The sequence below is a fragment of the Lygodium microphyllum genome, chromosome 23, assembly GCF_053477565.2.
Source record: "Lygodium microphyllum isolate KBCC chromosome 23, Lygodium_microphyllum_v1.1.10, whole genome shotgun sequence".
Classification (NCBI taxonomy): Eukaryota; Viridiplantae; Streptophyta; class Polypodiopsida; order Schizaeales; family Lygodiaceae; genus Lygodium; species Lygodium microphyllum.
In genome coordinates this window covers 17,324,036-17,339,514 of record NC_141157.1, presented here as the reverse complement: position 1 = coordinate 17,339,514, position 15,479 = coordinate 17,324,036, and the positions used below count along the sequence as shown (strand labels likewise).

At 41.4% G+C, this 15,479-nt stretch overlaps 1 non-coding gene across 1 annotated transcript; it reads left to right on the top strand.

Moving 5' to 3' along the window:
• Positions 1-14,724: 14,724 nt before the first annotated feature.
• Positions 14,725-14,923, top strand: LOC148015928 (U2 spliceosomal RNA). Its single transcript, XR_015688203.1, has one exon. It is a non-coding gene; the product is annotated as a U2 spliceosomal RNA (small nuclear RNA).
• The last annotated feature ends 556 nt before the right edge of the window (positions 14,924-15,479 follow it).

Genomic DNA, 15,479 nt, shown 5'->3' with positions numbered 1-15,479 from the left:
TCATAGGGTAGGGTGCTACAGAATGGCATCCATGCATCTATGTTCCCATCCCAAATTCTCTGCCTCCACTTTGGCTATGACTTGTACCCCTTTATGGTCTTGGGCACCTCCATAACTTTGTCTTCCCAATAGTCCAGTGCCTTTATCCCCCATAGTGTTGGATTCTTCTCTCTTTCTACACTCCACTGATCTCCAAGCCTTCTACCCATGCTTATCAACTCCTCCACCACTTTAGGGGATATATAGTCGGTTCAATGTGGGTGGGTATCGAAAAGTAAATTCAAAGGCCTTGCACCTATTTTCCCACTATTCCCACATTGCGAGTTCCATGTTCCAATTGACAGGAAAGCATTCTTTTTGTGGGATGGGAGCTTCTGGGATTGCTAGGGGTCGTGCCCTTAGCCTTATTTGTGCTTGTTCCAATATGTTCTTCCTCTTTTTCTTGACTTCTGCTTTTATTTCTCTAGTATATCTTCTAGGGGGTCGACACTTCCTGTTGAGTTTCTAATCTTGGAGAGGGTGGTTGGGGGACTTGTTCTTCGTCTTGTTGCCCCACCTCAAAGTCCTGCCCTACTTTAGGAAGTGGTATTTGTTGTTGTTCTTCTCTCACTGGCTCTTGTGGTCCCTATTCCTCTGTATACCCTAGCAATTCCGTCTCTTGAATTGTTAGTCCTACCCTAAGTAGGCAACCCTTTGCTCTTGTTGGCTTAGGCTAGTTTTTGCTTCGTGCTTCCCTCACTCTTGGCCATCCATTCCTTTGCTTTTTGCTTCATTTCCTCTAGGCTTTCATTTTGCCATTGTGCTAACGCCACCATCCTTGGCTCCTGTTCCTTCCACCTCTGGATTGCTTCATCTTTCTCCTTCTCCAAGTGCTCAATTTTCCTTCCTAGCCTTTATTCCTCTTCCAGCTCCATTACAGCCTATGCTCCATTACGTTCATGTCTCTTAGATGCTCTTCCTCTTTCTGAGCTTTTTTTTGCATCCACCACTTCAAGTTTGTCTGTTGCCTCTTCTATCCTCTTCAACTACTCTCTCATTTCTTCATGTTGCATGAGGATGATATTGCACTGCCTTTGCAAGCCTATCAGTTCTTGTCATTCTTATTCGAGCCTTCCTTGCCAATTGTCTTCTTTCTTTTCCTTGGCTTTGAGCTCTTCCTTCACCTTGTAGATTTTCGTTTGATGTCCTACTACTTGACGAGTCCTTTCCAACTAGAAGGTTGACAATGCTTCTCTTTTGGCCTCCAATTTAGCTACAATTTTCTTCTTCTCTGCCTTTGCTCCACTTTGCTCTGTCTAGCTATGCAATAAGATCTTTGATGTATTCATCATAGCCCATAGTCGGTGGCACTATTGTAGGTATAATCATTGTCAATGCCTCTATCTTCTACTTCTTGGAGTCTTGCCCTGATTCAACATCTACAGCTATCGGTCTCTTCGTTCGAGTTGTTGGAGATCCTCGACTAGAGTTTGGGGCTATTTCTTGCACTTTGTTCACTAGATATTGCACCCATTGCCAGGCCATGAGGTTGCTTGCATCCACAGTGCTAGTGATGCCGTAGGTGGTTGTGGCGGTTACTGGTTGGGGCATGAGAGCAGGCAGGATTGGATACAATAGGCCCTTTCCTTTGCCTTCTGCCATCGGTGCTAGTTCAATCTCTGGTACTTTGGCGCTGATGCTTGGGGCTTCTTACCTTAATGGACTCATAATGGCCAACTCCCTCTCCCTGGAAGGCTGTTCCATCGACATATGAATGGCTTGAGCCGAATCTTCCTCCTCCTTCCTATGCAACTCTTCTACCTCTGCTTTTGTTCTCATCCTTCTTTCTTCTTCAGACCTCCTAGACTCCACCTACACTCTTCTACAACTCAGCCTTTTCTTCCTTGGTCATTTTCTCCTTGGTTTCTTGCCATTGCTTTTGAGGAGTCTCTTTCTTTGGCCTTCTAGGCCCTCCTTGGCCAGATGGTATCTTTGGTTCTTTGCCCTCACTCATTGTCCTTTCACTTCATTGCTCTTGCTCATGGTGTGGTGATCTTTCAAGTGTCTCCCCCACTTCCTCTTCACCTTCCACCTCTTCTACAGCCTGTTGGATTATAGCGATTAGCACCCCACCAAACCCTATAATCTATGCTTTTGATGATGATTTCTTCATTGCCGTCCCCATTATGCAAGCTGGAGACTCCTTGCCTCTACTGGTCTTGTACCTCTAGCTAGTGTCTTTGCTGAAGCTTCAATGATTTTTTGCATGTAGCCATTCCAATTCACTTCATCTAGGGACTTGGTTGCAAGGCTTTCTAGCAAGGGCACTCCAATTCTGCTCAATAAGGTGTCGTGCCTTTGATTAGAGAATAGTGTGTGGATCATCTTTGCTTGTAACCTGACTTTAGGACCCAGAATATTAGCTAGGCGGATATTGTCATTGATGTGGACTAGGGCTTTGTCCATTCCTAGCATGCTGACATCCCTTTTAAGTTGCATGTCGACCTTGTTGACCAAGCCTAATGCTTTTCCACCATTTCTGGGCTCAAATCCACCTCGACCATGCGGGGTTCTTGTCCTTGTCTCACTGTTACAATGACGCGGTTGCTATTAGCATTGAAGGTCCATAGAAACTCCGCACACTTGCTATAATCAATAGCTTGTTCAACCTTCACCACCTACTTTCCCAGATTGCATTGGTTGACAAGCCGCTTCACGGTTGGTTCTTCCATGACCATGTCGTCCAAGCTCATGATGTTCCTAAACTTGAATTGATTGAAGGCCCTTATCTCAACCATTAGGCTGTACTTCACCTTTTCTTCTTTTGTGAACGGAAGCTTGCCTTTGTCTTGGCTCGCCATCATAGGTTCCTATAACAATACCACAACAGCTTACCATTAGTTTTCTTGAGATAACTCTTGCAAGACAATAAGTAGATAATGAATGTAGGTTATGGAAAGGCAAAGTGCTTAAATGTAAAATAAAGACTTTTTCATCAAGCAATCCACACAAGCCAAAAAATTTATCACAATTTTTCCCCAATCATACATTGGTTTCTATCCCTCCTTTAAACACTGGTTGAGGTCTGAGACATGTTTTCTTTTCCACCTAACATTGGTTTCTATCTGTCCTTTAAACACTGTTTGAGGTATCATACATGTTTTCTTTTCCACCTTACCCCCTCCCCCCTAAGAATGATGTGAATCCTTACTAGGATTAGAGAATAAATGTTAAAGGTATTAAGCGCAAGCTTGCAATGCTTCACTTTTGTCTCAGCCAAGCGTAGAAGTGTGGGTTATACTCCAAGTGAGCACGATGGTCCACATCGTGAGGTCTAATACCTACATGCATAATGTAGGTCAAAACATCAGTTAGGAAGTCACCACAGTTGATCGTACTGGCAATGTGTAGCTTTTCCTTGGTAAGGTCTCAATGTAAATAGGGGTGGGCCATGTTATGATCTTCTAAGGGTTGATTGCGAATGATGGCCAATATTCTAAAGGAGGTAGGAGCTACATATAAGTAGGGTCATATTCAGAGGTCTTGATGGTGTGTCTCTACTCGACATTGGCCATTATTGGGGGTAGCCCTCTTGTTCCCATTGAAGATAGAGAGCGTACCATTTACGCAGAAAAGAGGAGTTAGTGACGGCCAATGTTTGAATTTCTTCCAGCTCTTGGTTCATGGGAGAGACTTTGCTCTTACTTTAGGAGGTAATTAGCCTTTGTTTGCAAGCTTGCTCACTAGAGATCTCTGTGGTGATCAATTCCTCAACTACCCTAGGGGCTTTAATGAACAGGAACTCGAATTCTTCCCAAGTACATGACATCGTGCATACATCAATTACTAAAGGCTCGTCTAGGAGGCCTAGGTCCAATCCTTTGTAGCTTTTAGCAAGCATTATAAAGGTAGCATCCAAGCGTCTAATGCATGTGACCAAGTCATCCCCCGTGTTCTTAGCTAGATCAGAGGCCAACATAAGAATAGATCTCCGCTTGTAAGAGGGTTTAAGGCTTGTAAGAGGTTGGGGTTTACAGGGCTGGAGAGCTCATCAAGTGGTGTCTACTACTTAGACTGATCCTTAGGATGTGGGGTAGCCACTTGTGTGAGGGGTGTGGGGTTTGGGGCTCAAATGTTGTGTTGCTTGCTAGTTGTGAAGCCGTTCGGACACTAGGAACATTAGGTGAGATCAATGTAGGGGCAACCAATTGCGGTTTTAGTTGGTAGACCTGTTGAGGTTTGATGGGTTTGGTTTGTGACTCAAGTGGTTTAGAAGTTTTAGGTGGCTCACTAGTCTTTGGAAATGGGCTAGTAGTCGATGGGGCTAAAGGGCACATGTGCCCCTCTTGGTCTTAGACATCCAAATCTAGTTGTTGCCCTCATAGTAGCCTTGTGCATGCAATAGGGCCATAGGTACCCATTGTGGCTTGACTGTTCATTAGGTTTTAGGAGAACATCAATTGTGTCTCCTATGCCTAGGTCATGATGGTCGCAAGTTATGGGTCCATGCGGGTCGGCTCTTAGGTGGTGGTGATTGGCATTTAGGTACCCATTTTAGCTATTATTCAATGGTCTTTGTTGCATTTCCCTTGGGTTGTGATCGGTCAGTCGTCTTAGTAGGGTGGGACAAGTCGTGACTCCCCTCCTGAGACTTTGTGTTAGTACTACCATCGGTGGCATTGGGGGCTTGGGTGGAGTCACGCTATCCTTGTTGAAAGTTGTTACTATCCTCAGAGTGCCAATGGCGAGGTGAATGCGGTGCAAGTCATAGTCGACATTGCAATGGTCCTGCTTCTTGAAAGCACGTCCTAGCAACGATTCCTTATATGCAGCCTTGGTATTAGGTAGCACATAGAAAATAATGGGTAGGCTTTCAGTCTCGATATAGAGACCTGATGCTAGGAGGCATATTCCACGGTGGAATATGTGAGGTTTTGCAGTGGATTTCGTAAAATTATATTTGTTGCCGGGGCTCATACACAAGGTGGATTCCTTGTGCGAAAAGTCGATGGGGATGCCTGTTCTTTTCGGGCGTCTTGTTAATTAAATGTGCAAGTGGGTGATTCCATAGCGGGTGATTCCACAAAATACATATTTAAAATAATGGACGTTTATGAGTTTAGAGTGCACACTCGTAATAAATTAAGGTTAGGATTGAGTTCTAACCAATTTATTTATTTTGTAGCTGAAGACTGCTAGGTATTCACTTTTGTCATTTTAATTTTATTATTTTCTAACAATTGTGAATTATTCAATTGATGTGAGAGCAGGCAGCAGTGGCGTTGGGAAGCACTGGGCGATAGCGTGTATTCAAGTTATTTAGAAGAAATTATCATTTTTGATGGCCTCGCATCTTAGGCGTGGTGCCAATATTTATTTTGACGCGCTTATTTATTGAAGCGCCTGACATTTATTTATTATTTTGTATGCGCATGGACGCATGATTTAAATATTTGTTATTGGACATTGTATTTGGACACAACCCGACTCTTTGGGTGCCCAATTGCTTTAATTTTTTAGTTGGAAAAAAGCAAACACAAAAGCTAAAGCGTGCTAATTGTAAATTGGGCTATTTTTTGAGCTTGGAGATGAATAATATATTAAATACATGCTTTGTGGAGTGCTCACACAAGACACGGAGGAAGATTGTACCCAATTAGTCTTTTGCTTCATATCTTGCAAGTCTTCTCTCTTGTTTTTTGTGCAAAAGTAGAGTTCTTTTGTTCTTGGGGACCTTCCGGCACTCGCTACGTACGCATACAACATCCGATCTGTGCACCAATGGTATTAGAGCGAAGTTGAGATCGAGGGCTTCCAATCACTTACCATCTTGCACGAAGGCAAAGCTCCTGGAATGATCGAGATCTACAGTCAATCTTACGGCAATCCGTCAATACCAGTGTGTTCCTGGTAAGTGAAGAACCCCTTGCTACGCTGTTGGATCACAAAGGACTGGCCTCTACAGGCAAAGGACCACTCCCGAAGTTCCTTTGCAAAACGTTTTTCTCAAAGAGAAGCAAATAAGTAACTTTTATCAAGTTTGATTAGAAAGCTTAATAAGCTTTTTACAAAGCTTAAACTCCACAATTTCAAACGTTCGTGGCGGCAGGACATACTGACTGTCGTCAACACCGTTCAGAAGCTGCCGCCGTCCTTTAAAAAAAAACGATTTAGTTAAGCTTTAATTACTTAAAGCTTAAAGATTTCAACTTTACAAAGGTTCAAAAACTCAATTTCAACTCTCTCCCATAGTGGCTATTCGCACACAGCTAGTCTCAAACGGATTTTCAACTTTCCGGCATGCCCTTGTTCACACCTGGGGACTGACAGAGTTCAATTCCAGCAAACAAATTGCTACCCGCAGTCTACACGCACGAATTATCCTCTTGGAAGAAGACTATGATATCAATTTCAACATCTGCAAAGAAGAAATACTACAAAAAGCCATTTTAAAAAAAAAGAGAAATAAGCCTTGTAAACCCGACTTTGAGCAACGCCCATCCCGCTAATAAGATTTTGAGTGTGTGAGGTCTTTTGGAATTTTGTAGAATGTCCGATCAAACCATGGAAGATTTTATGGCCGAAGGTGATTTACCGGAACCAACGATGGAGCAAAAACTGGATGTAATTATGATGCAGCTTCAAGAGGAACAAAGAGCATGTCAAACTTTGCAAGCTCAATTGACCAATCTGCAATAATCTACCACCGACCAAGATGGACTGCAATCTGAAGATCTTATATGATGTATGATCGATGCAACACTTGAAGCGCAATCTATTCGGAAAGAAACAAAGATAAGTAAAAGAAATTTCAAATTTTGTACTTTCAATGGATCACACGATGGAAATACTATACTTGCTTTTATCAGTCAATTTGATGATTATTTCCATGAAGTACAGTATACTGAGAAAGACAAAATTAAGTGTGTCACTAATCATCTAGTGGACAGAGCATCCCTATGGTGGACTGTTGTCCGCAAAAGCATTGATTGTCCTACTACTTGGGAGAGTTTCCAAAAGAAATTTTTGCAGAATTTTCTTCCACCCCAATTCCAACGAAAAAGCAATCAAACAATGGGATCTTCTGCAACAAAGGGATCGTGAGCCTATTTCACAATATACCGAGTGTTTTTTGAATGCTTTATTGCAACTTCGAATGCTTGAAGATGTACCTGAGGCAACCCATAAACGCAAGTTTATGTCTGGCTTACTTGGACATTTTTATGCGGAGGTGAACATATTCAAGCCAACGACTCTTGAAGATGCAATTTCCTTGGCCCATGACACTAAAGACAAAATTCGAGGACGAGAGAAGCGACCACAACAATTTCAAACTAATGGTAACTTTGGTTCAAAACAATTCAATTCAAATTTTCGAAGATTCAATCAAAATCGTTTCCTTCCATCTTCATTCCGTAAATCTTGGACATGATCCCCTGCTTTACATCAAACACAAATCCAAACCCTAAGCCGTCTTTACAGCCAAATCTCAACATTCCTAAACTTCCAGCCTATTACCAATAATGTGTCTAAAGCCAAACCCATAGTTTGTTACAAATGTCATCAACCTGGACATCTAGCGGCGAATTGTCAGTCCAAAAAGTCAACTATTCATATCAACTATTTGGGAGTGACAGAAGATGAAGAACATGAAGAAATGCAAGATTTCACGGAAGACGATGACGATATTGGTACTACTTCAAATACTTTACCAGGTATGCCAAATTTCCATTCTTTATTAATGATGAAATGTCTTGTGCATGGTAAAGAAAAGACTGTTCTACATGATGATGGGAGCACACACGACTTTATTTCTGCAAAACTGGTCAAAGAATTGAATTTACATACTGTTTCTACTCATTATCGCATCAAGGATGCATTTTTAAGCACTAGATACAATGGAACACAAGAAGTGCATGACTTAGAAATTAAAATTGGTGATTATGTTGAACGTAGAAATTTCTTAGTTGTGCCTTTACAATCTAGTGACATTATCTTAGGAATGCCTTGGCGTCATCAGTACAATCCCGATATAGATTATTCCAGGCATTCAATGAAGATTCATTATAAAGGGAAACAAATCACATTACATGGTATGCACACTTTTGATAATTTTCCATTGCTTAGTCATACACAGGCTAAATGTGCATTACGAAAAGGTAGCAAATCCTACTTAATATGGGTGAATGAAATTGAAGCTAAAGAAAATCAGATGCATCCTAGGCACGCATAATTCCTTTCACAATTTCAAGATTGTTTTGCTACTGACTTACCACCGGGCTTATCACCTATACATCCCAAAGATCACAAAATAGACCTAATTCCTGGATCACAACCACCATGCAAAGCACCATATAGAGATAACCAAATTGAACAGAAAGAAATTCAAGCCCAAGTTGAAGAATTGTTAACCCGAGGACTCATTAGACCCAGTAGTTGTCCATTTGGTGCACCTGTCCTATTAATGAAAAAGAAAAACAATACCTATAGGATGTGCATTGATTATGGTGCCCTAAATAAGATCACTGTTAAGAATAGATATCCGATTCCTAGGGTAGAAGATCTTATGGACAAACTACAAAGATCTGCAATATTTAGCAAGATAGATCTTAAATCAGGATACCATCAAGTACAATTGGACACATCTGATATTTTCAAAATTGCATTTAGAACATAATTTGGAAACTATGAATTCCTTGTTATGCCTTTTGGTTTAACTAATGTGCCAGCCACATTCAGTCGTATGATGAATCGCATATTTTTGAAGCATCAGCATTGTGTCATTGTTTTCTTTGATGACATATTGGTTTTCAGTAAGAATGAGAATGAGCATTATGAACATTTATCTTTGGTTTTCAAATTATTGAAAGAGAATCAATTATATGCTAATCCTGAAAAGAGTGAATTTTTCCAAACACAAATTGAATACCTAGGACATTTTGTTTCATCTGAAGGTATTAAAGTTGACCCTAAAAAGATAGAAGCAATTTTGAATTGGCCCAAACCTAAAAATGTGCACGAATTACGTTCTTTCTTAGGTTTTGCTAGCTTTTACAGAAAATTTGTGAGAAATTTTTCATTGCTTGCATTACCTTTGACTAAATTATTAAAGAAAGGCATTGTGTATCATTGGTCCGATAATCAACAAAAGTCCTTTCATTTACTGAAACATGCTTTAACTCATGCTCCTGTATTGTAATTACCTGACTTCAATAGACCATTTTTCCTAGTAGTCACTGACCCTAGTGGATCTGGAATAGGAGCAGTCCTTATGCAAGATTCCCATCCCATAGCCTACTGTAGTTGCAAACTTAAACCCTCTGAACTTAAGTATTCTACCTATGATAAGGAATTGCTAGTTGTAGTACAAGCTTTACATCAATGGAAACACTATTTAATGGGATCTGAATTCATGATCAAAACTAACTAACAAAGCATTAAACATCTCCTTAGTCAACCACAAATATCCGACACATTACATGGGCTGTTTTTATTCAAAGTTTTCATCCACTCATACAATATCAACCCTGAAAAGAGAATGTTGTTGCCGATGCTTTAAGTAGAAGTCTTACTATTCATAATATCTCTGCGATATCTTTTGACTCTCTTCTTCCTATGAAAGATACCTATGACCAAGATCCTAGTTTTCAAGCTGATTGGAATAAATTAGTTGCAAATAACTGGATTCCAATTGATTCATTGTCTTACGCTGATGGATTTATGTTCTATGAAAAAAGATTATGTGTAACTGTTCAATTTTGATCATTTGTCTTGCATGAAAATCATTGTCCCCCATACCAAGGCCATAGAGGAATTATTTCTACTTTGCATATACTGATTGAAGATTTTTATTGGCCTCACATGGAATCTGATGTATCTAACTTTGTATCTGAATGTTTAATTTTCCAAAGAGTTAAACGACACCATGGTAAACAATATGGTTTATTAATGCCTTTACCAATTCCAGAACGACCATGGAAACAGATCTCAATGGATTTTATCGTTGGTTTGCCTAACACTAAAGCTAATCATGATATGATTTGGACTATTGTCGATAGGTTGAACAAACAAGCATATTTCATTCCATGCAAGAAAATGTTAACTACATCTCAAGCTGCTCAATTGTTTTTGAAAACTATTTTCACTAATCATGGTTTGCTAAAAGTTATTATTTCTGATCGTGATTTTAGATTCTGCAATCATTTTTGGATTACTTTGTTTGCTAATTTAGGAACAAAGATTGATTTTTCATCTGCATTTCATCCTGAAACAAATGGGAAACAGAAGCTGACAACAGTACCATTTTAGATCTTTTACGTGCATACACAATTTCAAATCCACAAACATGGGATACATATTTACATTTACTTCAATTTGCATACAATAACACACCACATACAGCTACAGAGAAAGCACCATTTGAAATTATTTATGGATATAGATTACCTACACCTGTTACATCATTGTCAAACAAAGTTCAAGCTGTTGATGATTTTGCTAACATGCATGCTACTATTTTTGATGAAGTTAAAGATATGATTGCGAAAGCCCAGCAATCATACACAAAACAAGCCAACAAGAAAAGAAAAGCTATGAGTTTCAAAGTTGATGATTATGTTCGGTTACCTATTGAAAAGCGAAGATTACAAAGTGTTGACAAACACCTGTTGTAAAGTTAGCTCCTAGATTTTATGGACCTTTCAAGATCATTCACAAAATCAATGACATTGCATTTAAACTAGAATTACCACAACACTGGAAAATCCACAATACTTTTCATATTAGTTTATTATGACCTTTTAGAGGCCAATTACATGTACATCCTATCTATGAAAACCCTCCTTTGTTAGAAGAAGAAACTGAAATCCTTGAACCTGAAACTATTCTAGATACTGACCTTATGACCACTAGAGCTAGCCATAGATATTCTAGATATTTGGTTAAGTTTAAAAATCATTCTGTTGAAGAGGCCCAATGGATGCACACTCGAGACCTAAGTGCTTACCCCTCACTGCTGGCTCCACAATGAGCTGATACCCGGGGGTATGATGCCAGGAGGCATATTCCACAGTGGATTCTGTGAGATTTTGCGATGGATTCCGTAAAATTATATTTGTTGCCGAGGCTCATACACAAGGTGGATTCCTTGTGCGAAAAGTCGATGGGGACGCTTGTCCTTTTCGGGCATCTTGTTAATTAAATGTTCCAGTGGGTGATTCCGTAAAATATATATTTAAAATAATGGATGCTTATGAGTTTAGAGTGCGCACTCATAATAAATTAAGGTTAGGATTGAGTTCTAACCAATTTATTTATTTTGTAGCTAAAGACTGCTAGGTATTCACTTTTTTCATTTCAATTTTATTATTTTCTAACAATTGTGAATGCTTCAGTTGATGCGAGAGCAGGCAGCAGTGGTGTTGGGAAGCACTGGGTGATAGCGTGTATTCAAGTTATTTAGAAGAAATTATCATTTTTGATGGTCGCGTATCTTAGGCGTGGTGCTAATATGTGTTTTGACGCGCTTATTTATTGAAGTGCCTGACATTTATTTATTATTTTGTATGCGCATGGGCGCATGATTTAAATATTTGTTATTGGACATTGTATTTGGGCACAACCCGACTCTTTGGACGTCCAATTGCTTTAATTCTTTAGTTGGACAAAAGCAAACACAAAAGCTAAAGCGTGCTAATTGTAAATTAGGCTATTTTTTGAGCTTGGGGATGAATCATATATCAAATACATCCTTTGTGGAGCTCTCACACAAGGCATGGGGGGAGATTGTACCCAATTAGTCTTTTGCTTCATGTCGTGCAAGTCTTCTCTCTAGTTTTTTGTGTAAAAGTAGAGCTCTTTTGTTCTTGGAGACCTTCTGGTGCTCGCTACGTACGCATACAACATCTGATCTGTGCACCAGACCACTACTTTGCATTTCCCTAGTCATTACATTTAACTAGATGGGAGTGGCCTCACCATCGAGTGTTTCAACTCCAAAGAGCCCCAAAGGTACATAAGGTACAATGGCTGAGCTAATAGGCAGTTCTCGTTTGGGACATTTGGCGTATAAGTGAGTGAATCCACATTCGGGGCATTTCAAATCGATCTTATCCTAGTTAGCTTGTTCTTGTTTGAGGCAACGAGATGAGATATGCCCTAGGTGATTACAAGTCCGGTATGAGATTCCAACGGTCTATTTCCCAAGTAGTATGGCTGGTTGTAAACCTACAAATATGGTGATCGCCTCGGTAATCGGCAATGCATAGCATCGTGTCCAAACCTACCACAGTTGGCACAAGGTCCAGATCTAGGATCCATGCACTCGGTTGAGAGGTGGTTCCCTCCACAGTAGTGGACACATTGCACATGAGGTTACACAAGTCTTCTAATCATTTCCTGGAGCTTGGCTAGCTCTAGCTTTACGTCCGCCAATTCTTGGCTCGTGTCAACACTCTTCCCTTTCTCTTGCTTATTCTGACTAGATCCCTCGCTAGCAGTGATAGCTCTCTCTGAGGCTCTAGAGGCTGCACTATCTCGGCTTGTGTCTCTCGAGCTCCTCTCCTTGACCAAGTCGTCTATGTGTATGGCTTCTTCAAAGACCCTAGCTAGCACCTCCATCTGCAGGTTCAAATTGCCTACCAAGGCCTTGTAGAGCTCTTCACTCCTAATTCCACTTATGAATATGGTGGAGATCGCTCACTCACTAGGTCACTTTGTGGTTGGGATTCTCTTAAAGAGACTCCACACGTGGGTGACGTAATCTCCAATGTCCTCCTTGTCCTTTTGACTGACATTCTCCTATTCCATGTCATGAAGTGCGTAAGAGACTCAATGGTCATAGTGTCCTTGGTCCTAACAATGGAACTAACAATGTTGTGCTTCATGAGCTTGATGTTGGGACTTAGGACACAACCCTTATTGTTTCAATGGTATGATGCACATAGTCAATGGCTCTCACCTAGCCATCTCACATGCAAGGCCTTATGATAAATCTAATCTATCACTTTCGTACTAGAATACTTGAAGCTTGGCTGTTGAGAGTATACTTACCAACTTAACTCATTATAGTTGCGATATCTTGATAAGAAATGCTCCACAGTCCATGCGATGCCCCTAGATTCACTCCATGTCCTCATATCCTCATTTACATGCGATATAGAGAGGAAAAGATGAAGAAAAAGGGTAGAATTAGAGTGAATGGAGCTTCTTGATGGGTCCTTCACTCTCTCTTGACTTAACCTCACATACAGACCCTCAATCTCACCTCTCAAATTGGAAGGATGGATTAGGAGATAGTGGAATGGCAAGAGCTTCTCTCTACCAAGTCCCTCACACACTAAAGGGATTGTTAGGAGGTTATGTTATGATTGACCTTGGAGTTTTTAATATCCCTAAAAAAGTAATATCAGCCCTCAAAATAGTTTTCCCTTGATTAGGTGGGCTTGCTAATGGTAACTAGGGGGTTCTTTAATAAGAAGAGTCTCTTTTGGTTGCTCGAATCCAACATTTTGTTAGGAGGGTATGTTATAAATGGCCTTGGAGTCTCTCAGTATCCCTGAAAAGTTAATATGAGCCCTCAGAATGGTTGGGGTCCTTGGTTAGGTGGGTTTTGTAATATTAAGAGAGGCTCAAATGTACTACACTTGCAAATATACCTGCCTAGGCAAAACATGGTCAATCTTCAAGATGGTGATGGCATTGGACAATTTACATATGAGAATGTGCAATGGATACCTCCTCACACTCTCTTACCTCTTCTATCTTGCATCCTTGTAGTAGTACAAGTGGAGTATGAGATATAGGCGAGTTATGGAGTATGTGGCTTGTATGTAGAAACACTTGAAGGAAAAGGTGGTTTGCCAATTGTGATGATACTTATATTGAGATAACTTTTCCAATTTAGGTTGGAGTATTGCCATCTCGGACTTTTGTACACTCGTCATTAGAATAACACTTCATGATGTGCAATGGAGCATCATTACTAATGCTTGGAGATATCTAGAGGCTAAGTTTATGCTATTTAACAAAGGGATCATAGTAAGTCTTCTTTCTTATCTATTCTTGCATGTAATGTAAGAAAGTTCCTTGTGCATGCTCACCATACTCCAACTCTACAATTCACATGAGAGTGCTACACAGATGAGCACATTTGGCTTGCAAGAGCTAGAGCCATTAGCATGATGCTGGACAGGCTTGTGGATATTCCACCAATTCTAGAGTGACCACCTCATGGTAGGCGGGGACATAGCACATCAAAGCCTATAAAGGTCCACAAGGCTTTTAAGGCAAAGAAGACATGCCAGAAGGGAAGTGCAAAGGGTAAGCCATAAAAGAAGGCTACCTTGGGAAACAAAGACAAAGGACAACGGAAGAAGGCTTCCAAGGGAAAGATCTCAATCGGGGACACGGACTTAGAGAAAAAGGGGCCAGAGGTCCAAATAGAATCCCAACAAGTATGTCTAATCAACAAGGTGTGGAGCAAAGGGAGAAAAGTCCCAAGATGAGTTGTAGAGGGGGCAATCCTGCTAGGAATGGGTAAGCTAATCAACAACGGCGAGTGTAAAGAGCACTCGTGCGAGGGAGGGAGGGAGGGACAAGGCAATTAGTAAGGGACAAGGCGGCTGTCCCGTAGGCACAGCCTTGGACGGAGAAGGAAACGCAAAAGCGTGAGACACGGAAGAGAGAGAGAGAGCCTAGAGAGAAAGAAGGGTAGTATAAAAAGAAGGGTCGGAGCTCAGAGTATCCATACCTTTCTCGGCCTTTTGGCTAAGATCAAGTGTAGTATCTGTTCTTATCAGTTTAATATCTGATACGTGACCCATCGGGTCACTACGATATTAACCTAATTTTTCTCACGGGGGCAGCCCCACCCGGCAGCTTGCTGCCCGGGGCTGCGCGCGTCGCCTCCGTATTGCACTATCTCGGAGCGCTTGGCGCACCCCCTTCACAGGTCTTGGATGAAATACGGATTGGCGCAGGCAGCGCAAGTGCGTAACCAAGGTTGCCGGTGGAGCGTATCACTGTCTCGTAAAACGCTCGATGCTCACCTCGCACTCCGCTTGTCGCTGATGAAGCCCTGCTAGAACGGAGTGGATGCATATGATGCCCCGGCAGGAAGGCGAACAAGATGCTGAGAGAGAGAGAGAGGACTCGGGTGGACACTTGACACGAGGATCGCCCCTGGCCGCGTGCGATATGTCCCACCCGAGACAAGTCCAAAGAGCACCTTTCCCTCCACGTGGGAAGGCTTAGCATGAACTGTGCGGCCTCGAGAGTGCATCTGGACCCCTGTCCTCGAGGCTTCAATCGCTAGGATGCGAACCCACGAAGAATCCGGCAACGTCCTCGCGGCCCCAAGGGTCATCGGGACGCAATCCACCCGCACCCGCACCTGAACCTCATCTTTAAATTACAGCCCACCGACGACGGCCTGTAGCGCGACCAAGCCAACACAATGCTGCCAGGATTGCAAAAGCCCAAACCTCAAGCTTCACATTCCC